Here is a 25,713-nt window from a genome sequence, read left to right as displayed (position 1 = left end):
CAAGGTATGTTTCAGCCACATTGAATTGCCTACTTTGATATTTCTTCTTGAAAGTCTACACTTCCTAAAAACAAATGCAAAATAAAAATAACTACAGGTCCTTTCCCACAATGAAACAATAAAACACACTAATCGATACATTAAAAAATATAATCCTACTCTGTCTGTAGCAAAATAATCACTTCCCAATGCTGCAATGACTATAGCAGTATATGGAATGCAATTTCTGAAAAGACAGCTTCATGTCAGTGTTTATATGCAACAGCATCCTTCATTAAAAAGGAAACAGCTATAATAAACACAAATCATAGTGACAGCAGGAATCGTGCTATCAACAAACCCATCAAAACGGAATCAAACATCATGAGATGAACACCATCACAGAGATACGTACAAGTGCTTTTCCCATATGGGATTCTCTGCTACTTCATTTTAAAATTACAGAACTAGGGCAACTATTTGTAGCAATATAACTATCTGCACCTTTTTCAGTGTTACTCTGTTTTCAGTAATGGTTCATGGAGAGATTTAGGCTGTAACATGAGGGTCTTTCATGATCATAGCTTCACTGCGGTCACACATTTTTAATACTGCTATTATAATTATTCAAGTTCAGCTACTGTGATTTATTTTCAGATGAACGTCTTTTACTTTTAAACACCTTTTGATTGTTTTAAGTAACTCATAAGCAAATAATATATTTACAGACTGAAAATCCTTGGACACGGCTTATGGTGTGTTGATTAACTGGATTACATGTCCTGAAAGCAATGTCCTCCTCACTAATAATTGTCAGGCTTGCATTCACATACAGCTTTATAATGGTCTGAAGTCCTGGGTATAATATAATACATTTGGTTTATTTATATGGTAGCTAAAAGTATTCTATTCTTTCCTATATTCAACATCAAGGATATTGCCAATGCCTTTTTTAAAGTAATACTATTTGATTTTTTTTTTCTTCCTCTGAACATTTCAGTGGGGATTTCCTATGATCAGGGAGCTTGGCTAATAAGTTCTGTAGGCACCTTAAGTTATAGAATATAATAAAATCTTAACAACTGTGTCCTTTGTCCATTTCACTTATGCCTTATGCATACAAGAATAAATAGCTAGACCACCTTTTCCAAAACAGCATACCATGCTTGAGAGGTTAATAGGTATTAAACACACACACACACACACATTACCATGGCTAAATAAGTTAGGGAAAGATGTCATACTATAGCTCCTCTTAATGATTTCTAAGCAACAGTAGCATGTTAAAAGTTATGAGAAATTCTGCAGTAAGTCAATCTATTTATCTTTAACCCAGCATTTCCAAAACTCATTTGTTGCGAACAATCCCCCTTACCACCCCCACATCTTTTTTCTTTTTCTTTTTTCATAAGTTATTTTAACATCCCATGGAACAATATTCTGTAGAACAGTTTGGGAACACTAAACTCAATAAATAAATAATATCTTCCATGTATAATTTAATATTATTTCAATATCTCAAAACAGCAACATGTAACAGCCTTCTTTCTTGAGAAAGCTAGTTTATAAAGACTGGTATGAGACATTTTCTGAATTGTTTGCAACTGAGAAATAGAAGACAATATTGGGAATCTGTAACCCTCTCTGTGTATCTTATAGTATAAGCGAGCTAGAGTTGGGTATTGCCTATTAGTGGCACAAACAAAATTATCTAGTTTTCCAGTTTCTGGATGGAATTGAAAATCAAAAGCAATTGGGAAACTACACAGCACTGGAGGTCAAATCAAATTATTTCATCTTACTTACCAAAGACACCAAGTAACCAAAATTCAAACCAATATGGGCATAAACCTTTTATCTACATAAAGTTAAAAAAAGTGATGTGGAAAACTGAAAACAAACAAGTTCAGTCAAGTTCTAAGAGTATCAAGATCACCCAAACAAAAATGAATGCAGATCTTAATTAAGCAAGTCTTATCATTTGGCGACGTAAGGTATAGGGGATGGCTAGTTGTATGAGCCAACATGCATCTCCCCAGAATCTTTTTTCATAGTTGGTCTTACAGCAAGCATATGTGTCAGAAATCAGAGGTGCACCTAAGGGATATGTAAGAAAGAGAGGAGATATTTTTCTCACCCAATTTTATTAACTGCATAGAGGATGAGTTAAACGTGTGGAATACTTCTATTAAAGGTTTAATAAGTGTCTAACATATTGGCTGGCGTATACAGTTTTATGGTCCTTCACTGAGCTCTACTGATCTTAACAACTAAGATGAGCTAACAGTGTTACTCAAAGATAAGGAGTTTGTGTAAAAATGTAAATCAACTGTCACTGTGTCAGGGACAGGTAACAAACAGTTCATGACTGGCACCGTTCAAGTCAGCTCTAGGTAATGAAGATTTTTCTCGGAAAATGAACTGTACCTTTCTCTTTTATTTAATCATTTTGTTCCTACAAATCTCTGGGTTTAAAATTGTGCTTAAGACTTAAAAACATCTCAGCAAAGACTTTAAAGCACCATAATTTATCTAATACTTTGTGCTTATTCCCCAAAAGTTAACCATTTAAGATTGGGTCAGAGATGGGAAATATATTATAAAGAACAGTCTGGTAGTTCTTCACAGGCCTCACCACCCTGCACCAAGCAGTTTTGACTACTTTGCTTTATCTGTTGTAATAAAATTTATTTCTTTTAATGATAAAACTTAGAATATAATGTATTTAAGGTAGGATATGTAACACATTTTATTTACATTTTTAAGTTCTTTATAGAGGGCATGAACCATGTCTAATTACATGCATATTTTAGCACTCTGAACACCAAAAACATCAGATACACAAAAGATACTCATCCAGTTACTTAAATTTTCACAAATGTTATGTTATCAATAAATACAGAGTTATTCCTCTTGCTTGTTTTAAAAGATAAGCTAATTTATTATCAGTTACTATTATAGTTACTTTAGACTTGGTAGGGTACAGGACTTAGGTCCTGGTGAAACTGGGAAACCTCCCTGAATGGTTCTCTCTCTCTATATAACTATATATGGTTATTATGGGTATGCATATTATTATCAGTGTCATGCATTCTATACCAAAATATGAAAAAGGAAACGTTATTTCTTTTACGCAGTGATGACACAAGATTTGAGGATTGACGTCTTTAATTCATACCCAGAACAGGTCCAGGGACAGACTAATTTCCTAAGACTTGTAGGATAAGGTGCCTTTTTCATGTTCCTAATTATCAATCTCTATTACTCACTTGACAGCTTTTTCCTTCAGAAATCCAAATGACAAGAGGTCTGACTAACATAAACCTTAGTAGTATGTTCTGGAGTGTGGCCATTTGCCCAGCAGGAAACTAATCACAATGACAATTCAAATTTTCTAGCTATTAGTCATTATCAATCACAATCAATTACCAAATTCAAATGTGTACTTCACTAACTGAATGCATCTATTATTCTATATCCTATGAGTCATTAACCACCCTAAGAAGCTATATCACCACATATACTATATAGAGAACTATGTACTCTAGGAAGAACAATGTACAATTTATTCCATGAATTACTACAGGGAAATTCTGTCATTTATTAAGTCTTTTAAGGTATCAGAAAACCTCCATAACAAATTCATGTGCAAGTTACTAAGAATAGCAAAATATATCTTTGCAAACAGCATAGAATTGCAAATTACCTATTCAACCTTAATCCAGTGTTTGTCATTCTTACAACACACAATTGGAAATTGAATTCTTGATACATCAGTTATGTCTATAATCATGCTTTCTTGTTATATTAGCAAGCATACTTCCCAAGCTTCCATTGTTCTAAGAGGTACAATAAAAAAAATCTCAACTAGTATTTCAACAAAAAGAAAATTGTGATGGCTTTTTCGATGGGAGTGCAATTTAGTCTTGATATTTGATTTTGAATGCATTTTAAATGCATGGCATATGGAATGAATTAACTCTAAATGACATTTATTATGCAGCTTTGATGAAAGTCTTAATATAAATTTTAAAAGTGTGTTTATTTTGGTGACTATAGTTACATCATGTCCAATGCATACGCATAACTCTTCATACTTTAGTCAAAATACAGAAATATTTTGCTTTAGAGTGACATTTGGCCCTCCCTTCATAATATCAATCCTGAACACTGCTGTTGGTTTGTTAAAATAAAAAGAGCACTGGACTAACTTCATGTCAGGTATCTGAGGGTCAAGACCTCACTTTGCCACTAACGAATGGTATGAACTTGGGAAAATCATCCAAATGACTCAGCATCTCAAAAAACGAGAGGTTGCACCCAGTGATGTTTAAAGTCCCTAAAACTCAAATCTAGGATTTAAATCTTCCCAAAGTATATTCCCAATGTATATTTAGGAGATAAAATTCAAGTTACCAAGTCTATAACACAGAATCCCCTGAATTTATCCTTCTAGCATTTTCTACTAGCACTCTACAAAATGAAACATCTTATCTAGATAGGTTGGATTTAATCCTCACTTGGTACTTCATCATATTTAAGCCTCAATTGTTGCTTATGTTTTAATGTGTATACCTTGTAACCCCCAAATATAATAGTAATGATAATACTAATATTAATATTAATAATACTAATGGTAATTCAAGGCCCCGGTCCAATTTTCTTCAAGGCTTTATCAAAAATAATAATTATTACTATTTAGAGAACACTAATTATTTGCCACATACTATGCTGGACCCTTTCTATCTCTGTCTCATTTGGTCCTCACAAAAACCCCATGAAGTATCTCCTCTTATCTTCACTATTTATAGATCATTCTTTGCTTGTTTGAAAAGTACTGAGAAGAAGGCTTACATTTGGCCTGGTAAGATTTTTTAAACTTTATTTTATTTAATTAAGTTCCCCACCTTTTATACTTTACATAAAAAATGTGGCAAAGAGCTCAAGGGAGATAGCCAGCAAATATTAACATTTTTCCTGGTTTGTGTTGCAGGCAAACATCCAGAAAGAAGTGAGTGAGAAAAGAAGGGGAGTTTCATGATAGTAAATGTGAAAATAATATTCATCAGTCCTATAATTTCATAGATTATTTAATAACACATTCTAATGCCAGGTTGCCTAATGATGAATTTCTATTCTCTGACTATTCAAAGAATTTCGCAAACATAACTTACCAAATCTCATCATTTAATTTTCATTATCTTTTAAATTTAACTAGAGTTAGATAAACTATGTTGCATTTATAGTAAAATAGATTCACTTCCATACTGAAAAAAAGGGAACCATGACCAGACTGTTGACTGTTCCTTACTATTTAGTATGGTATCAATGATGTCAGATATGTTCAATTCATTTGCCTGTTTCAGACATTCAAAAAAATCTTCAGCTCTATCTTGTTCACTATTCAAATTTCAACTACCTACTAAATTCTAAATGCCTATCATCAAGGAATGAGGATAAGATTCATTTAATTAAGGTAACTACCAAAAATAGACAAGAAATATGGCACTGATTATAATCATAATTAAAGTAACATGCCTTAAGCCCTCAAAATCATAAGCAAAAGTATATATACAATTTAACATTGTTCTTGACTTCTCAAGGCAACTATGGCTGTGCAGATGTGTTCTCCTTTTGTTTGTCCAGAAGACTGACTGATAAACTTAATTCTCACATCAACCTCAGCAACTTGGTATCCCTATATTGGTGTGTGGTGTGTGTGTGTGTTGGGGGGGGGAGGGGCTGTGGTGTATAAACTAAAGGATTTTCCCAAAGTGGTGAAATTGTGAAGAAGATCAGGAATAGGCCTTAATTTTAACTTAGAGGGAAAAGTCATTCCAAAGGTAATCTTCTGCACCTGTCCATTTACGCAAACTAGTGGAGCCACAGCAATTTTCACTTTTACTCTGCTTTAGTCCAAATATACAAGAAAACAAGAACAAACACAAAAACAGGGCACCACAAATCAACACTGAAATAAACCGGCAGAGGTGTTTGGGGAATTGGGTAAGATACTTTCATTCACTAGCTCATGTTTGCCACCAGTGCTATTTTCATGAATAAAAATCTACAGGAAAACTGACAAAAACATATTACTGACAGGTGGTTAGAGTCCCTGTTTCTATACAAATCTACATTACACAAGAAAGAAAATAGTATGTCAGGACAACTTCCCTGCTTTCAATCTCTACTGCTATTGTTATACTATGTTTCACTCTTAAAATAAAGCAACTCTGCAGGATCAAGAATTTGATACACGCTGCTAAATGCTGTTTTCAATTTTGATATGCTCTTTAAGAAAATTATTTCACATTAGGCCATCTTATAGTTGTATTTTCTGTTAGGATTTGTTGCTTGTTTAATTTCTATATGTCAAAGTTGGTTAACTCATGGTGTCTAATGAGGCCAAGGTCATCAGTCTGATCCCTGTATGAGCCAGTCAGCTTTGTAAAAGGAAAAAAAAAAAGGTTATGCAGTTCGTACCTATAACTCCAGCCAGCCAGAATACAAATGCATGTCCTTGGTAAAAAGAGGAACCAGAGAAGGTATACATGGGCCTGGAAAGACCCCAAAGCTTCTTCAGATTCCAATAGAGAGCAGAGTTTCCATAATGTTCACAGAAACTTTGGGAAATTGTATTGTAAAACTGCAATCATGTCAATTACACATTAGGAACATTTTCAGAACAAATCAATAATACATGCTTACATATGAGAGATTTTTAAAGCCCTCAGAGGAAAATCAAGTAATAAACACAAATTTTCCAGAGATGTATGCACATAGGACAGTGTATAACATGGGTAATTATAAAATCTTATACATAAATAAATACATAAAGCTGGCAATTTCAGGTATATATAATCAATACACAAATATTATGGTATTTCAACAAGTTATTAGGTTTGCTTAGAGCACAGGATATGTGAACGGTAATAAGGAGGATTCCTATAAAACCAGGTGAGTTTGGAGCCACTCCATTTTTCCTTTGGGCCACAGACAAGTTAGAAACACCTAACCATGCTTTGGGAAGATTTATCTCACAACAGTATATGAAATGGACTTGAGGGTAGGGGAAACTGGTTAGGCTACTACTGTAATGGTCTTGGCAAAAAGTAATGAGGGCTTGTACTAAGGCAAGAACAGAAGGTGAACATAAATCTACTGTAGAAGTAGATTTTATAACATATATATTTAACAAGCCATTTAATGCAGGGTGATTAATAGCCTTGATTATAGAGCTAGATTGCATGGGTTTGAATCCCAGCTCTTCCATTTACTAGTCTTCTGACCTAACTAGTCACCTGACTTAGGGAAGCCACCTAATTTCTCTGTGTATCAGTCCTTCTAATGTAAAACAGGGATTATAATAAGTCCTGATTCATAGGATTGTTCTGAGGATGAAATGTTAGGGTCCTTGGACATGGTAAGCACTAAATAAACATTAAATACTATTATTACTATTGAATGGATAAGGGAGACAAGGGAGAGAGAAGAGTCAAGAATACCACCAGTGATGGATAACTAAGGAGGGTGGTGGTAACAGTAAAAGAAACAGGTTCCAGAGGGAGGTGAATGAGTGTAGCATTAAATATACTGAGTTTGTGGGTTCATGATAAAAATCTAGGTAGAGATGTGCAGCTAATGGCTAGAAGATTAGGTTTGGTGCATGGGGAAGAGAGTAAAAATGGAGATATAAACCTAATACTCATGTACGTTGAAGGAATGTTTGAAGTAATGTGATTGAAGAAGACTGCCAAGGGAAATGAAGAAAGAAGGGAAGAGATGAAGTTATAAAGCAGACAAAGTGTTGCATACACAAAGGCAAGATTGACTGTATTAATGGAGTAAATAAAAGAAAATTTGCTAAATTATAACTATTCTAATTTTATAGCTCAATTCTATGGTCTACATATTTTCTAGAGAAAATAATATAATGCTTGTGTATAACAAATAGTTTCGAGGTTCAATAGAGTATGCTATATGTAGATAAATTGTTACGTTAAATAATATAGATTTATACTTGTGGTTGCTCTTCATTCCTATAATTATGAGAAATAAAATAAGAAAAAACAGTCTGCCTCCTCTAATGAATATGTACAAATACAACTTGAGTAACAAAAAGGGAAACATAATTTCCTTCAAAACTTTACAAAGCTCTATAGAAACAATCTGCGTCTTTAGATTCCAATCAAAAGGTTACAAAACACTATTCAATGTGGATATCGGGAGAGAGTCCTGACTTACATTACCAACTTTCACATGCATCAGTCCTGTGATACAAGTCACTTTCTCTTTCTGGGTCTCGGTTTCCTCATGCATAAATTAAAACCAGTGGACTAGAATATTTCTAAATTACTTTCCAGTCCTAATAAAGAAAGATATAATCATTATTACAATCTTGCTTAGATAGTCTGGCACTGGGTAGTGAAAGAAACCAGGGGGCAGGCCAGGTCACTATCAAATAATCCATGCATGAAAGTCAGGGGTTGTCCACATCTTGAGAGGTGAAGTCCACGGTAGACATTAAGGGCTGGCATGGAACAAGACAAATTATGAGCCTACCTAAGATAAGAAGCCAGGGAATCCATTCAAATATAGGGGTGACTGGTATACTAGAGACTGGATCCAGCCAATAAATTCTGCTAAGTACCTTCCTTTAAACTGTTTTCATACAATCTCCTGTGCATACAAAAGCTTGTACTCCACTTGGTCTCAGATGCTTACATTATACCTTAGGTATGTTTAACACACTATCATTATAAAAAGAATAAGGTAGCTTTTGAAAGTCAAGTGTATTGTCTCTCGCAGTAGCTACACTGAACTGTAATCACTATTCATGTACAAATTAGGAACATACTAAAAAGACAAGAGAATCAAGAAAATGTGAAACCAAGACTTAAAAGAATGTTGTTTTTCCCTGGAGTGTAATTAAGTCCAACTGCTTAAATTACAACAAAGAAACAGACACCTAAAACAGTCCAAACATAGTGATTCTACAAAAATAATCAAATATTCATAAAACATACATTTCCTAAACTTATTTATTATATCTCTCCTATGAAAGTCTAGGTCTTCAAATGTCTGTATCTCTGGTCATGATGTATGCAAAATGCTATCAATAAAGAAATGACAACAAACGTGAGAGCAAAAATAAAGATTATAAAGTCTGAGCATGAAAGGCTATAAAAAGATGAGAAATTGTAGGTTATACCAGAGGTACAGAATTTATAGTGACATTACATAATCTCTAACAGAAGATGTGTTGACCTAAGTAATTTGTAGGTTCACACATCCCTTTTAATTCTCCTGTTGATTATTCAAACTTCTCTTTCATTTAACTAGGGGATGATTATCTGACCTGTCTGTCACTTCTTGCTGTAAAGAGCTTGAATGGGTAAGTCTGTTATACTAATGTTCAGCCACTTAAACACTTTGTTTTTTATCTTTCTTTCAGATGAATTCCCAAATGGCTATTATTTAATTTATTAAGGATTTATATACTGATTGTTTCAAATGCATTTGAAGTAACTTATAAAATTTAAGGTAAGAAAATGAAATATAAGGTGAAAATAACTGTTAAGGGTAAAAACAGTAGACACTCTCTAGAGGGAGCTGAGGGATTGGATGTGCTAACATTGAATATTGGGGATTAAGTTTAAATATATTGCCCTGGCAGGCTAAAGATTGATCCATGTAACATAATTTTTAATGTCTGACTAAAAGAAAATATTTTTCTACACAAAAAACCTTCCTGCCATTAAATTAAAAAATTCATTGCATGAATCTTTGAGTGTGGGGCTTTGAAAACACAGTAGACAATGGCTTCAACTACAATTTAGTCAAATAAACTGATATGTTGTACAAATGGACATTTTAAAAATTGATTCTACAAATAGCTAGTAATAATAAAGCTAGCAGTATTAATAGAGTAGAAATAACAGTAGTGTAAATGTCCGAAAGGCTGATTCGAATCTTGCATACATCAGTCACTAGCATTGTAATTTTGGCAAGTCACTTAACTATTTCCTTATCTATAAACGAATGATAACAATATATGCCTTGCCTGACAACCAGAAGGTTGAAGGATCAAATGACAATATTGTATATGAAAATGTTTAAGTGCAATACTAATGGGAGATATTACTATTACCGTCACTATTATTACCATCAAGGGAGTTAAAAATCACAGAGAAAATATGGAGATAGGCGCACTAGGTTTCATAAAAGCTATTGGTAGCACCTAAGGCCAACAATCCATTTTTCAACCTAGTAGTCAGAACCATCTTCTTAATTAATTTTATGTCACCCTTTTGCCTAAACTTTTCAAGACCCCCATCACCTTCAGAATATAATCATATCCAGTGTCAGCTTTATGGGCATGAGATTTGTGCAGGCACACAGATAGAATAGCTTGGTTCAATGCTCTGCTGTTTGTGTCTTGAAACTCTTAATGATTTTTGAACATTTGGCCCCACATTTTCATTTTGCACTGGCCCCATGAATTACACACCCAGAATGAGAGTTGAAGTACTTCAGAATGTGGCTCAGACTTACCTCTCCAGCTTCACCTCCCCTATTCCTGACCTTATTCTAAGGTTTAGCCACACTAAACTACTTTTAGCTCCTCAAATGTTCCATACTCTTTCAAACTCTGTTATCTTTGCTCAGTCTCTTTGCCTGTCTCCCTTTGCATTACAATAAAATGTGTTCAAAGCAAATGGATCTTTTAAAATCTTCAAATACAATCTTACTTCCAGAATCCTGCTGTATTGTGCAATGACATTTGAGGCAGGTGGAGAAATCCTAAGCTCTGATAACCCATGAATATGATAGTATCTAATATTTTTTTAAACTACTGCCAAGTAAAGAAAAATAAAAGTAGAAGGGATGAAGTAAAGAATTAGAGTGTTGTTTTGTTTTTTTTTTTTAATTGCCTCAGTCTCACATTGAGCATAGTGTTCCGGGTGGCACTAGTCAAAGGTTAGGAGCTACTACCATGGTTCTCAGAGTTATAACTCTCAGAGATTATGGTTTAATTGGCCCAGGCATCGGTATTTCTAAAAAATTCCCCAGATGATTCTAATGCATATTCAGGGTTGAGAACCACTGAGTTAAAAAGAACTTTAAAGAGCAGTAAGTTAAATGAGATGTAGCAGCTCAAGGTGTGGAGGTATAAATAAACCAATTAATTAACAGAGCAGAACTGCTTGGGAAGCCTATTAAATGGACATCGTAAATGAAGTCATAGACTACGTTTAAAGCAAATCAAATAGGAAAAAGAAAAACAGAGACATTACAGTATGTAATGAGTTGTTATTTATCATGAATATCTCTGAGTTTCTGAATGGATTAAAAAGATGACCATAAATGTTGAAAGGTGAATAATGTGAAACTACCATTTCAACACCTGAGAAGATTATAGACAAGTGCTACATAATTATAGATATGTTATACTTTAACATCAACTAAAAAAGCAAGGTTTCTCAATCTTTGTCAAATCCCCAAATTTCTCTCTCAACAATCTTGTATTTGAATGGTAGGGTCCACAAACTATTTGAACAAAGTATTATACTCGCCTGCAAAATAAACATGGGAGCAGCAGAATTCTGAACAAAAAAAAATGGTGATTTCAGAAAATATCTGGGATGAATTCTTTGATATACAAACATTACTTAACCAAGCCGATTAAATAAAAAGTTGTTGCAAGAGAAGGAATGTTACTCACAATAAAAATAGAAATGGAGGACCTGGAACAAATGACATGTTAAGTACATGGGGGTGCTAAGCAATCAAAAAGGATGGATGAAGAGATTAACTGGTTACGGCTACTTGGCTTTCCGATGCTATATACAAGTGTCTCCTGGACTCTTGTATATAGCATTGGAAAGACATTTCAGAAAAGAGAGAAATGACGGTTTATAGGGAAAGAGCATGATGTAGTGGAAAGAACATAAGCTTTGAATTCAAGTAGATCTAGGTTTGAGTTCTGGCTTAGTCACTTACAGACTGACCACAAAATCTCTGGCAAATTGCTAAAATCTATGAATCTCAGTTTTTCTCAACAGAAAAAGGTATTAATGATAGCTACTCCTGGAAAAACATTAATAATTAATGAAGTTGAATGATAGGTACACTGGGGTTCAATATATCTTTTTCTCTTCTTTTGTGTATGCTTAATATTTTCCATAATAATGTTTCCCAATGGATTAGGGTAAGGATTAGAAATAAATATGAAGAGTCAAATCCATTGTAAATGAGTTAGTTTTCTTTTCCTAATATAGTTTCCATTCTTTCACCTCTCCATTCTCCCATCCTTGTTTCTTATAGGTCTGCTATTCAACTATAACAGAACCCCACTATCACTCCATTGAGTGCAATCTGCAGAAAATTCATCCATGCTCCATTATTGAGGCCTTTGGCACCTAGTTCATAAAATCATTCCTCATGCCTGCAATAGCCATCCTCTCTCATGGCCACATACTGACACTTAGTTGTCACATGGAAATGCTTACTCAACCTCTGAAATCAAACTCAAAATTTCATTCTATGACAGAGTCTCAAGGCCATCCAGTCTCGCATACTCTCACTCTCCACAACATCCATTCTTCAATTTAATGGAGATTTCCAGGTCCTTGTTAACTTCATGTATGTGATCTGACTATCCAGAACTGCACTGCTCTAGAAATCTCCAAGTGTGTTATCCCATGTTGGGACCACAATCACACATCCTTTAAGCTCTCTCATTCCCAGTACACCTGCTCTTCATCTGCAGAAATCCTTTATTTTAGTTGATGTTCAGTTTGCTAAAGCTGCCGAAATGCAATATATCAGAACTGGACTGGCTTTTACAATGGGGGTTTATTAGTTCACAAATTTACAGTTCTAAGGCCATGAACATGTCCCAATTAAGGCATCAACAGGACGATAACTTCTCTGAAGAAAGGCCAATGGCATCTGGGGTTCTTCTGTCACATAGGAAGGCACATAGCCGGAGCCTGCTGGTCCTCTCCCAGGTTTAGCTTCTGGTTTCTGTGGCTTTCTCCAAAATGTCTCTGAGCTTCTGCCTTAGCTTCTCCTGGGGGCAAACTCTGGATTACATATCTTAGCTTCTCTCTAAAATGTCTCTCTCAGCTTCCCTGAGCTCGCTCTCTCTCCAGGAGCTCTCTTAAAGCACTCCAGTAAAGGATTAAGACCCACCTCAAATGGGTGGGGTCACATCTCCATGGACACAATCTAATTAAAAGATCCCACCCACAATAGGTCTGCCCCCAAAAGATTGGATTAAAAGAACATGGCTTTTTATGGGGTACATAACAGATTCAAAATAGCACAGTTGACTTCAGCCTTCCTTCTTTCACTATCTAGCTTGACCCCATGGCTTATCACTTAAATTACATAATCTCTAGCACTGTCAATTTCATCCTGTGTTTCTAATTCCTCACCTGCCAAGTAAAGCTCCAACTCTGGACAAATACTACAAATACCATCACTGCTTTATACCAGAGTGACTGCATGATAATGAAGAAAATCTCATAACTACAAAGTAGCAAGTATACAAATTCATAATCTGCAATCTCCACCAAGCCTTTGGCATCATCTGTAAATTCTTTTTACTTGCATGTGGCTAGCTTTCCTCCTATTCTCCACAACTAATGTTAAAAAACACACCATGTTTCTTAAGTCCCATAACTGGAACCTCACAGCTAAACCAGAAAACCTAGCTGAGCTAGAAAATTTAGGTCTGCTTTTAAGTCTTCCCTGCCATAGACAAGAAGATGTTCATCTTTATGAGGGAATCATTGATTGTATTTAACCTCTTTGGTCAATGGCCAGATCATCAAATTCAAAAGAAGATACCTTAATTCTGTACTCTAATATTGTGTCAACTACACTCCCACTGTGGTAATCTACAAGCTTGCAGTGGTAATTAAAAGCAGCAGATACCCAGGCTAAAAGCACAACAAAGTCCGGAAATTCTTTTGACAACTATTATGTAGCCTAATGACGTATGAAGCATTCTTGGTGTAAAAAACAACAAAAATATACCTAATGTGTAACTAGATATTAAAATGGAACTCTTCTCACATTTGATTAATATACCAATATGATAGATACTAGGTAGAAAAATGTCTGAGACAGACTTCAATATGCAGAATTTTCAAAAAGAACTTTTAAAATCAATTTCATGATGACTCTCATTTCCCTCTGTTGGAAGCCTTCCCTCACCCACTTCACGAGTATAAAAGGGTCAGTAGAGAATAGGAGGAGAGGATATGTGAAGATATTCTTTGGAGAAAACTATTGCCATGACGGGAGACACCTTTCTTTCCCCACGGTTAACCCTTTACCAAGGGTGTATATGTGCATGGAGATGTTACATGCTTCAATCCAAACTTAGTGAAGGGGCTTCCATTAGACTATTTAGAGCAACAGTGTGTTCCCTGAAGTTGGGGGACATTGAAGAGAGGTACTGGGCTCATTCTTGAAGAAGTTAAAGTGACCAGTGCCAGTGGCATAGAGACAGCTGGGCTTGGATCCCTACACTCCCAGAGATTTTCAAGGCAAAGATCTGTGAGAGTGTTTTCCAGGGACTAGAAGTGAACCATGTGGGAGAGAGAGGTGACATGGAGCTAGAATTTAAGTCTTATCCAAGAGAAACACCTGGGAGGGTAGGGGAATTCCAACAGAGTGGTGGACCCTGACCATTCAGGGTGGGTCTTGATTAGTTCACTGAAGTACTTAAGAGAAGCTAAGAGCCAACACAGACACTGATACTTAGAGATGCTTGGAGATGTGGACAGAAGGACATTTGGAGATGCTAAGCTAAGACAGATGCCCAGAGACATTTTGGAGAAAGTCATTTTGAAACACAACCCAGGAACAAAGGACCAGCAGATGCCAGCCACATGCCTTTCCAGCTGACAGAGGTTTTCTAGATGCCATTAGCTGTTCTTCAGTGAAGATATCCTTTTGTTGATGCCTTAGTTTGGGCACTTTTATGGCCTTAGGACTATAAATTTGTAACCAAATAAACCCCCTTTATAAAAGCGAATCCATTTCTGGTATTTGGCATTTTGGCAGCATTAGCAAACCAGAACACCTGTCAAAGCAGGGGCCTCTTGGAACCTACTCCAGCCTATGATTGCATCCATTCTGACTGTCAGTGTCCATGACACACCAGTTGTTAAATATTTTAAATATCATCCCATAAGTACAGAGAAATGTTAAAATTGGCCAAGAAGACAAGGCCCTCATTGAATATAACATGAAAAAAAAAGGAATAGGGTCCTAACACATTCATGTCCAGGGAGCAGTCTTCCCTTAAAGGAAGGACTAATTAACACTGTTAGAATTACCATGGGTTTGAGTTTCAGATGGAACTCAGTAAGATTTCTAGCTCTGCCAACTTGCTACCTATGTGAACTTGGGCAAGTTATTTACATCTATAAGCCTCAGATTTGAGAGTTAAAGAATAGTGGCTACTTCATAGACTTTTATTGTCCTCATTATCAGCATCATCATCATAAGACAGGTCATACATGAATAGTTTTACTTACAATAGAGTTTAAAAATAAATACAAAATAAGAGGGAAATCACTTATACAAAACAAAAATATCCCTCCCTGTCAATAAATAGATAGATAAACTGATGAATAAATAAATAAATATTCGCACACAACATATACACTATTCCTGATTTGGCTACTAATTGGCTATATGACCACATGCAAATGACATAACTAGCTTAGGAACATTCAGTACCTTTAAACTGGATCTGGAAGGTATTTGTCAACCTGAAGCTATCACTACACTTCATTTCTAACCCTGTGTTTGGACAGCCAAATATTATGACATCCTAGGGTCACAGTGGGTTAAAAAATGCTAAGCATGTGATGGAACATGAAACATGTTAGTACATAAAATTTGGTATGTAATCATGATACAAGTTGTGAGCTTTTTGTTCTTTAATACTGAAAAGACAGCATTTTTTGGTAAAATGCAAAGAAAACTATGAGCACAAATTAATTCAGAGAGCTTTACTATCATGTTAGAATTGTTCCTACCTCATTTAATTACATCATGCCTCTGGATGAAATTGTCAAAAAGCAGAAATATGAAGCACATCTATCAGGAGGACAATAAAAGGAAAGGGTTAAGAATGAATTTGGTAAACGAACACACTTTTCTTAATTCTATTGATCTGCTATTTGGATACATTCTTTTAAAAATGTACTAAAAGTGCCTAATGGGAATTGCAATTCAGCACTTCTTGGGGTGATTCGGTTGTAGCTGTGAAGGCAAAGGCACATTAAAGCAAAATCCAGGTGCCTTCTTCTATATATGAGCCTGGAAAACTTCATCCAGTTTCTTGTTGAACTCTGAGGGGACAAGTTGACAAGTTAGTTTTTTAACTCCCCAAATTTCACAACTGAGTTCTTAAACAGAAGATGAAACTTTCATTTCCATCAAAGTGTGTGTGTGTGTGTGTGTACGTGTGTGTGTGTTTATTCTAGGCAAGGTACCAATATGGGCTTTCAATCAAGAAGACTACCCCTTTCCTAAGAGTTAATATTAGAAAGGGCTAGTCGTTTCAATAAAATGTACACCCTGTGCCAACATTGCTTAGTACATTTAATATTAATGCAACATTTACATTTTGTGGTCTTATATACCAAGCTAAGGGACTTTACATTATACATTTTTTCCCACAAATTTTTTTGAACTTTGTTGCAAATGGACATACAATGAATTGCATTTTACCTTAACCTTTCTCAAAGGTCTTCTAAAATATTCCACTATTTCTAAGTAATATTTTAAAGGGATCAGAAGTTTTATATGATCTATCCTTGAATCTCAGTGAGTTTCAAGAAATCCTTGAAAAGATCTGTCCAATCATGAATAGCTACAAACATAGTAAATAGTAAGGGTGTTAACCTAGTAAAAGAAGAACTTATTCTAGATGGATTATGCTATTCCGATGATATGTTTATACATGAATAGATACACTTTTCAAGAAATACTTTATCTGTTTACTATGTCCCATGTGAGACTCAATAGCACTATTAAATGTAAAACAATCCTAAGGGGGCATAGAGAGTTTTACTCATGGAATTGGGTTTAAAGAAAATGCATGAGTACAGAAAGTAGAAAATCTTTCAATTTAAGAGTAACTTAATACAAAGTTACATTTAACTTCCTTTACTGTTGAAACTACTGAAAGTGTACCTGTAGAATAGACATTACTCAGTTAGTGATAGCTGAAAGCTATACAAAAAGATCTGGTGGTTTTAATTTCATTCATCACATCTCCACCTCAGGGACCTGGGGAAATGCAGAGAAGTGCACTGCATATTTATAAGGCATCTGGGGCCCTAACAAGCTTCCAAATGCCCTTGTTTGTTGCAGTCTGCCTGTCAAACTATTAAAGAAGTAAAATCCACATCTATCCCCCATTGTGTAGGCTGAATTTCTTGGTTAATTAAATCAAAACTATATGATTGCAAGGATGAGAAATGATGTAACAGCTAGTGTCTAACCGCCTTCTCCAGGAAACCTGAAGACATGACAATTCTAGTAACCAGACTTTTATGAAGGAAAACATTTCATTGACTAACATGTTAAACAAATATTTTAACCATAAATGATCGCTAAAAATGTCCACTTAAACTTCAGATTTAGCAAGTGCCACCATTCTAGTTCTTTGTTATAGAGAGTGTAATGTAACTGTAATCTGGTATAGACCTATATACCTCTCAGGTCTAAGAGGTTAAACACTAATAAAAGACTGAGACAAAGAAAGCTTGTGAAGTTTAGGAAAATGAAAACTCCAGGATTTTATACTCAGAAGCACAGGAGAGAAAAAAATCTATACCTATATCTATATCTATTTATGATTAGAAAAATGGTAGATTGGAACTCACTTTAACTGCACTGCAATCAATGGAAAGGCTAACTCATTCACCTTTTTCTTGTTAGTGAAGATAGTCACAGGTGAACACAAGTGTTACAAGTGTTGTAGCTAGAATGGGAACAGTGAAGAGACACTCTAAAAGCAGGTTCTTCCACTTATTTTCACCAGTCATATTCTGCACGTTACTGTAGTTACAAATACATATTCACTATCCATTTAAATCTGGCATGATAAGGGAAAACGACCCCATCAGTGGTGAAAAATGTTATAAAAATAATTCTCTTCAGGAACTTTGTAGATCATATGTTTTAGAAACAGAAAGACTTCCTTTCAATCTATATTTCTTATTTTCTCCACCAATTCACTTTATGTAATCAATCTTCCTTACAACAAGGAAGATACATTCTTACAAGAAAAATCAGGAAGCACAGGGTGAAATGACAGGAAAAAAAGATGTAACACCAAATCTAGAGGCTAGATTTGTAGTCCAAGCAATGTCAATGTTTTGCTATATTATCTCATTCAAAACAGTTATTGTCTCCGTTCTTTGTTTTCCTACCTTTAAAACCAAGGGATTTGACCAGATAACTTTCAGAGTTTAGAGGAACCTTAGAAGTCATGTAACACCTCCCCTTATTTTACAGATGAAGAAACCAAAGTCTAGAAAGTTGCAGAGCACAGATATGAATTTCAGATACCTAAAAATCTATTTTGCATCCTCCTTCTACACATGATATTTTGTCCAGCAAACCAGTGCTATGGACCCCTTAGCCCTATGATCCTACGGTTATAACAGTATTTTATAGCATATTGACATACTACAATTTGTTCCAGGGTAAAAGTCAAATAAGAACATGCCTTGGAACCATTTTAAAAAACATAGCTATTTTTAGGCATGTTAAAAAGCTTGCAAGTGATGTCATCAAAGTGGCGAAGTAAGACATCCCCTGGAAAGTCTCACCTCAGGATCAACAAATAAAAGGACAGATCCCATATGGTTAGAACTCTGGAGGACAACAGAGATTGGAGAAGGACTCCACAAATACTGAATCAGAGAAGAACAAAAATAGTCTCCAAGATCAGGTAGGAAATTTCCCTCCCAGACTTGCCAGTCCAAATCCCCCCCACTCACTTGGTCCCGCAAAGCTTGGGAGTCACACAAGACAGCACAGCTTGGGTACCTCCTGCCATGGATGCAGACTATAGAGCCACTCAGTAGTTGAGTTAGAACTTTATGTATATCCAGGCACAAGGACCAAGTTTTCGAAGACCCAGGGCAAAACATGAGCTGCTGAGGAGTGCCACATACAAAAGGGCCCACAGCACTGAATTATATATGTGAATGTAGTTAAAAGGGGAAATTTTAGGTCATATATGTGTTACCAGAATAAAAATTAAAAGATAAAACTTAGAACTGTACAACACAGTGAAGCTTATTGTAAACGATGGATTATATATAAATAGTACAATTATAAAAATGTTCTTTCATAAATTGTAACAAATGTACCATATTAATGCAAGCTGTTAATTATAGGGTGGCATATGGGAAAAAAATACACCCTAATGTAAACTATGAACTATAATTAATAGTATAATTATAATACTCTTTCAACAATTGTAAAGGTACCATACTAATGCAATGTGTTAATAATAGGCGGTATATGTGAATGCTGTATTTTTTTTACATGATTTTCCTGCAAACCTACAACTTCTCTAATTAAAAAAAACTTAAAAAAAAAAGCTAGTTTACAAAAGCTATTATTTTCAAGGAGTTAGAATAAGGAATACTAACAATAGAGAAATATGGCCTTAAATCCATATTTTGATTGAATGTTCAACTGGCTACAATTATTTCTATGAATCATTTTCAAAAGGGCTAAGCAATAACAGAGATAAGATTAAAATCCCTTGATAATTAGTATTCAGGCTGGGTAACAGAGTAAGTATGGGAGGGTTAGGGATAGCTCCAAAATCCAGCTGGGAGGAGGGGTTGGAAGAGGACATAACTAGATTATCTGGTACTCTAAACTCAGCTGTGTCCTTCAGGGAACACATCTCAAGCCACCTTATACTGGCTCAAGTCACTCTATCCATCTGAAATGCTGGCCTCTCTCCCTTGTCTCTACCTACTAAAGTCTTATACATCTTCAAGGCCTGGAATGAATGTAACCTCCTCTATGAAGCCTTATCTGATATCCTCTCCCAGAGGTGATTTTTCTCTCTTCCAACAGATTCCTCCAGCATTTCATGCACTATTTGAAAGGCGCCACGCTGGCCTTGCAATGGCATCCTTTTGTATAAGCAACTTAGCTTCTCTTTGGGCTGTAGGCTGCTTCAGGGTTGGATTTTACATAATGTGATGATGTACAGAGCAGATGATCAATAGAGATTTCTTGGTTGCATGGATTTTCTTTGCTATGCTGAACATGCTAAAAATTTTTGGTTGGTTAAAAAAAAAAGTTTCTCAGTGAAGAGAAACTACCCCTAAGTTTTGTTACATAATTTACTCATTTCTTCTAACCACGTTCTTGTACTTTCCTAGTTTTCTTTGATGGCCTTTATTTCATGCAGTATTCACAGGAATTTCAAAACTGAAAGAGGAAACAATATATAGATCCCCTATGATACTGTAGAAGTAGATTCAGTATTCAGAGCTAGAAAGAACTATAAAAGTTATCTAGTTAAGCTTCTTCATTTATACAGATGAGGAAACTGAAAACTAGAGAGATGAACTAATTTTCAAAAGGACACATGGCTGCTTTTGTTTGTTTGCTTGTTTCAGGATCAGAATTTGAATTCAGATCTTCTAGTTTAGTACTCTAACATTCCACACTACATCTTAAGTTGTAGAATTGTTTTCCTAGATTTTTTTTTAATTATGCACATGACAAAACATGTAACATTGACTAGAAGAAAGAAATCTATATTATACATTGTACAATTTAGACATTCCCCAAAGTTTCATTTCAAACTGTTTTCCTAATTTCAACACTCAAACATCTAGCCACTTAAATTGTTCTTATTCTATGGGTTGGGAACAACACGATTGATATATTTCAGGCATAATTATTAAAGGAATACTATTACCATATCCCAAATTTATGTTTATGCCAAAACTACTTAATGCTGCACTAAATGATGGCTATAGGCGTTCCTCATTCATGAGGAGACATTTAAATGGTAAACTCTGGAGGGAATAACATGTATGTTTCAGCTTGCAAGATAAATGCAAACTGATTGGTAAAATCTGCCTGGAATGCTGTGTGGAGGATTCTAAGGCCATTGCTGATAGTGGAAAAAATGCTGATCTGGAAAATCTAGAAATCTGGATTCTTTTCTGGCTCTGTATGGTGAAGGAACCTCATAAGGGGCATTCCAACTCATAGAAGCAAATAAGTAGATGGGACTGGAACTTTGTGGCTAATCAAGAGGCATCTGGCTTACTTATGGAAGGAACACATTGTAGTAGATTAGCAAGGTAAGGCCTTACTTTGCCCCCAGCTTTCCTACCACATATTGTTTTAGAAATTAAAATCAAAAGAAAAAAATATAAAATAGTTTAAAAACTTGGGCTGAAAAGATGATGGAAGAAAAATATTTCTCTTTATAGTTCTCTGTATGGTTTTGTGTTATTTTTGCAACTGTCCTATAAGTTTGAAATTATTTAAAAATAAAAAGTTTAAAAAAAGTATTACTGTAGTGGGGTGATTATGAACTTAAAGACGTGTATTCAATATCTGTTTAGTTCATGTATTTTAAGCACAGAAAAAAGCAAAATTGTTTCCTGGTGCATGTGCGCCCTCTCACTCTTGCTCTTTCGTTCTCTCTCTCTCTCTCTCTCTGAAATATATGTTCTGATCACCAGTTTTATTTGCTGTGAAAGTCTTACTGTTTCATTTGGTTTAAGTCATTAGAAGGAAAGTGATGATGACCACGTCTCCTTCTTGCAGGCAATGTTGTCAAGGCCAAAATAAACATGTAGAATTATTGGCATAGCGGATAAAGTTTCCTAAGGCTCAAGTATTCATTAAAAAGACCAATGTCAAATTACATGTGAACAGGGTACTGACTTAGTGGAAACTTGAAGTAACTGTTATCCTAGCATCCAGGCGGCCTAATTAGTCAAACAAACTTCTGGAGCCATTTTAAATGTAAAAATTCCCCCCTTTAAACATAAACTTACCTGAGTACTTCTGAATAGAATACCATTTAGCTTCTGGTAAATTTTTCCAAATCTATTTCACACACACACATTAAAACAATCATGCAATCACATAAATTATTATTGAAAGCGGTATAGTATAGGACAGCCAGAAAGATCTAGGTTCAAACCCAGTACTATCACTAACTGGATGTGACATCTTGGGAATTTTCATAATGTCTCCGAGACTACAAAATGAGAAAAGGTTGAAAAAAATAAATAATGTGTTTGACGTGCCTAAATACAGCTACTGGCTAATAGTTTGCATTAAATAAATGCTTCCTTACATGCCCTAAATTTCAGATGATATAATTTTTTGGTTTGTTTCTAAATAGACAAGGCTAAAACACTTATATGTAGAAATATACAGAGCCCCATCACAAACAAAATCTGTTGCTTCATGTAGCCATTATATTGCTGAAAAGTTTATTTATTTATTTGTTTTGTTTGTTTACTCATTTTCTATATGCCACCCCATGAATGAAACAGATACTGCCTTTTCTTTGCTTGAGTAGGGGATTATATATGTGGCCAGTGGGATTGCTGTTACATTCCTATATCATAAAAATTCTCTGATCTATTTGAATTATTTTCCTGTCTTCACTGGTCTTTTCTACTCCTATTAATTTATTACCCATGAACTTAATTAAAGTGTTGTTTACTGGTACTCCTTACAGATCATTAACGAAAATGTTAATTAATTGCAGGCCTAGCACTATCGAAATTTCTAGTACAATGAAAGAACCTCTCCCATCCCATTATATTTTAGTTCTCATCCTAGAGTCATTTCACAGAGGTCCTGTCCAATAAAAAATCATCTTATTCTTAAAATGATTTAAAAAAATATGCTGCATTAAAGTTTTTCTAGCATAGCTAATTATCAGTAAGGTAAAACAAATAAATGCATGCAGTCAAGGTTATGCCAAATGAAACAACAGAAAGGATAATAATTTGTTCACAAGCACTCAAAGTTTTAAAAATGGGCATGTGTCATTTTATTATCTATGGTAACATGCCATTCATATAAGTTTCATAGACCACAGAATGAAAATATATATTTTTCCATTATATATATCTCCAACCATCCTCAAACAGCAGAAACAACGGTAATGTATTGGGGTTAAAATCTGATCTGACCTTGCCTGGATGATGTTCCATACAAATTCCCACTGAATGGTCAGGGTACAGTCAACTTTTTTTTCTGCATTCCCCACTCTGATAACACTATTAGTCAGAACAACTAGCACCAGAGGAGCACTTCATGATTCTAACCTAGAAAATGGCTCTACTGGGCCCACATGGTTGCAGAGAGCTTCTCAGATGATAATAGTCAGTGGATCTTTTCAAACAGAGTTGTGGACTGATCAATACTATAAAGTCCTATACTTGTGGCTGCTGAATCACCTTGCTGTCTTTCAAACATTTTACTTAGGCATTTTTCCTGGGAAAATTCATTACGCTAGTGCTATTATTTAACCTGGCAAACAAAAATTTAAAGAAATTCAAAGTAAAACTGTCTTTCTTATTGCTATGACCACATGAGAATTTCATAAGAGCCGCTATCTGAAGTGCAGAATTAATGAATACAGCTTTTCGTTCATTCATTGATTTGAAAATATTTATTGCTCATTCACTCTGCACAAGGCCTGGTGCTAGGTGTTAGGGGACATTCAAATCTGAAACAGTAGTCTCTGCCTACAAATTTGTAACCCTGTGTGGTAATTAAGGCATGTATGCATGTGTACCTAGCAAGCCATAGCTTATTTAAAAGTTTTCTTAAATATGTGCTAACAATAGTTTTATTCATCAGTTTGTATCTTAAACAATAATCGCAGCCTCTTAGGTGGCAAAGGAATAGCTCAGTGCTAAGTATATATTGTGCACATATAAGCCTGGTTCTATTCAATCTCTCTCCAACTGGTAGCACCTGGGATGGCATTTTGCACACAGAGGGCACTTTATAAATAAGTGCCCAATGAAACAATGGAATCTACTAATAACCCTAAAATACTTGCATTTTTAAAAATCTTAATGCCCAGAAAAGACAATGCAGAATTCAAGCATGAAGCATGGGAGATGTTTTCAGAAACTTTAACAGTTAACACATGGAAGAAGGTTTAGAATTATTCTGTGTGGTGTCAGAAAGCAGATATAGAACAATGGGTGGATGTTACAGAAAAGGCAGATTTGGGCTCAAATTCAGAACACTCTAGTAATTACAGCTGTCCAAAATTGTAGCAGGCTGTTTCAAGAGATAGTTAGGTCCTTGTCGTTTCTACAGGTACTTAAACAGAGATCAAAATGACCACTTGTCAGGATGTCATAGAAGGGATTCTAGCACTGGATTCAAGCAGAGAGTCACCTTCTGTGCCAACTGGTGATGGAGAAGCAGTATGGCATTGTGGTTCACATACTATAAAAGTGAAACATAGTATGATGACATAGGTTCTCTTCAGGATAAGATTTGGAAAATAGTTTATTTGAATTAAACCAGCTTAAAAATAAGCCAGTATACATGGTTTTGGACACAGGTAGGGTATAAACAATAAATAAATGAAATGACGTTCTTTGTAAATGAAATGAAATTACTCAAGCATGTGTAATAGCACAATTCAAGGGTCAGTAATTTGTTTCATTTTACAAATTAATAACAAGAGGAGGCATAGAAGATTGGGCTACTCAAAACAACACAGGGAGCTGCCAAGAGCAACACTGCAAAACAACCAATTGGCCTGGAATCAGAACTTGCATATTTTCTGCTGCAACTCTTCTATTATGGTAAATTGCCAGGCCCAATAGTGCTTAACTTTTTCAGGCCATGATGGTTCATTTGGTAAATGGCCCTAAATGACACCAGAGTGCTTTTCATTTAGTGGCTTGAGAGCAGTGAGCCAGCAGTGTGCAAAGAGCTCACTTTCTCATTAGGGGGAGGAGACCATTTTGTACCAGATCCTCCCAGGTGAGTAAACTTTTCTTGAGGGGGTCAAAGTCAGGCAGTTTGGTCATACATTAATTCCTTTAAGTCACCTGAGTACTATACTGCACCTTGAGGTCACAAGGAAATCAATGGGGACCGCGTGCCTTAAAAGAAGATATGAATGTAAAGTGCCTAATTTATACCCCAGGGAACATCTTATTCACTAAGCAGGAATTGACACACAGTGATATGAATTTTCCATTCCACTTAGTGAAAGCAAGTCCTAAGTTCATTCAATCACTGCTCCTGAGGACAAGAAGTAGTTTCAGAAACAATAACTCACGGCCAAATTTAGTTCTTGTCTGAGAAGTTAAGAAGTTAATGGGATTTACTACTTGTCAGCATGTTCTATTTCTAGGGATTGCCATTCTTCATCTTAAGGAGGGCACAAAAACAAATAATATTTAAAAACTTAGGGCATTGGAAAGGTCATTGGTTAGGTTTTTCACAGTAACCTAAATAGGTTAACATTTTAAAAGAAAAAAAATAGACACATTTTAATGGATTAAAATAGTATGCAAAAAGAATATGTGACAGATGGTAAAGCTGAGCAACATTTACTGCAGTATCTAACTCGGATCCAGCTGACGCACCCCATTACATTTCATACATAGTATTCTTATTACCGATAACTCAGAAACTCTT

At 35.2% G+C, this 25,713-nt stretch overlaps 1 protein-coding gene across 1 annotated transcript in view; it reads right to left on the bottom strand.

Annotated features, from left to right (window-relative positions):
* Positions 1–25,713, bottom strand: part of LOC119522295 (protein diaphanous homolog 2-like) — a 308,625-nt gene that overhangs the window by 56,683 nt on the left and 226,229 nt on the right. The gene's annotated exons all lie outside the window — the stretch shown is intronic.

Source organism: Choloepus didactylus, chromosome X (genome assembly GCF_015220235.1).
Source record: "Choloepus didactylus isolate mChoDid1 chromosome X, mChoDid1.pri, whole genome shotgun sequence".
NCBI classification, from domain to species: Eukaryota; Metazoa; Chordata; class Mammalia; order Pilosa; family Megalonychidae; genus Choloepus; species Choloepus didactylus.
The sequence above is the reverse complement of the archived record's forward strand: the minus strand, read 5'-3'. Positions and strand labels throughout refer to the sequence as shown.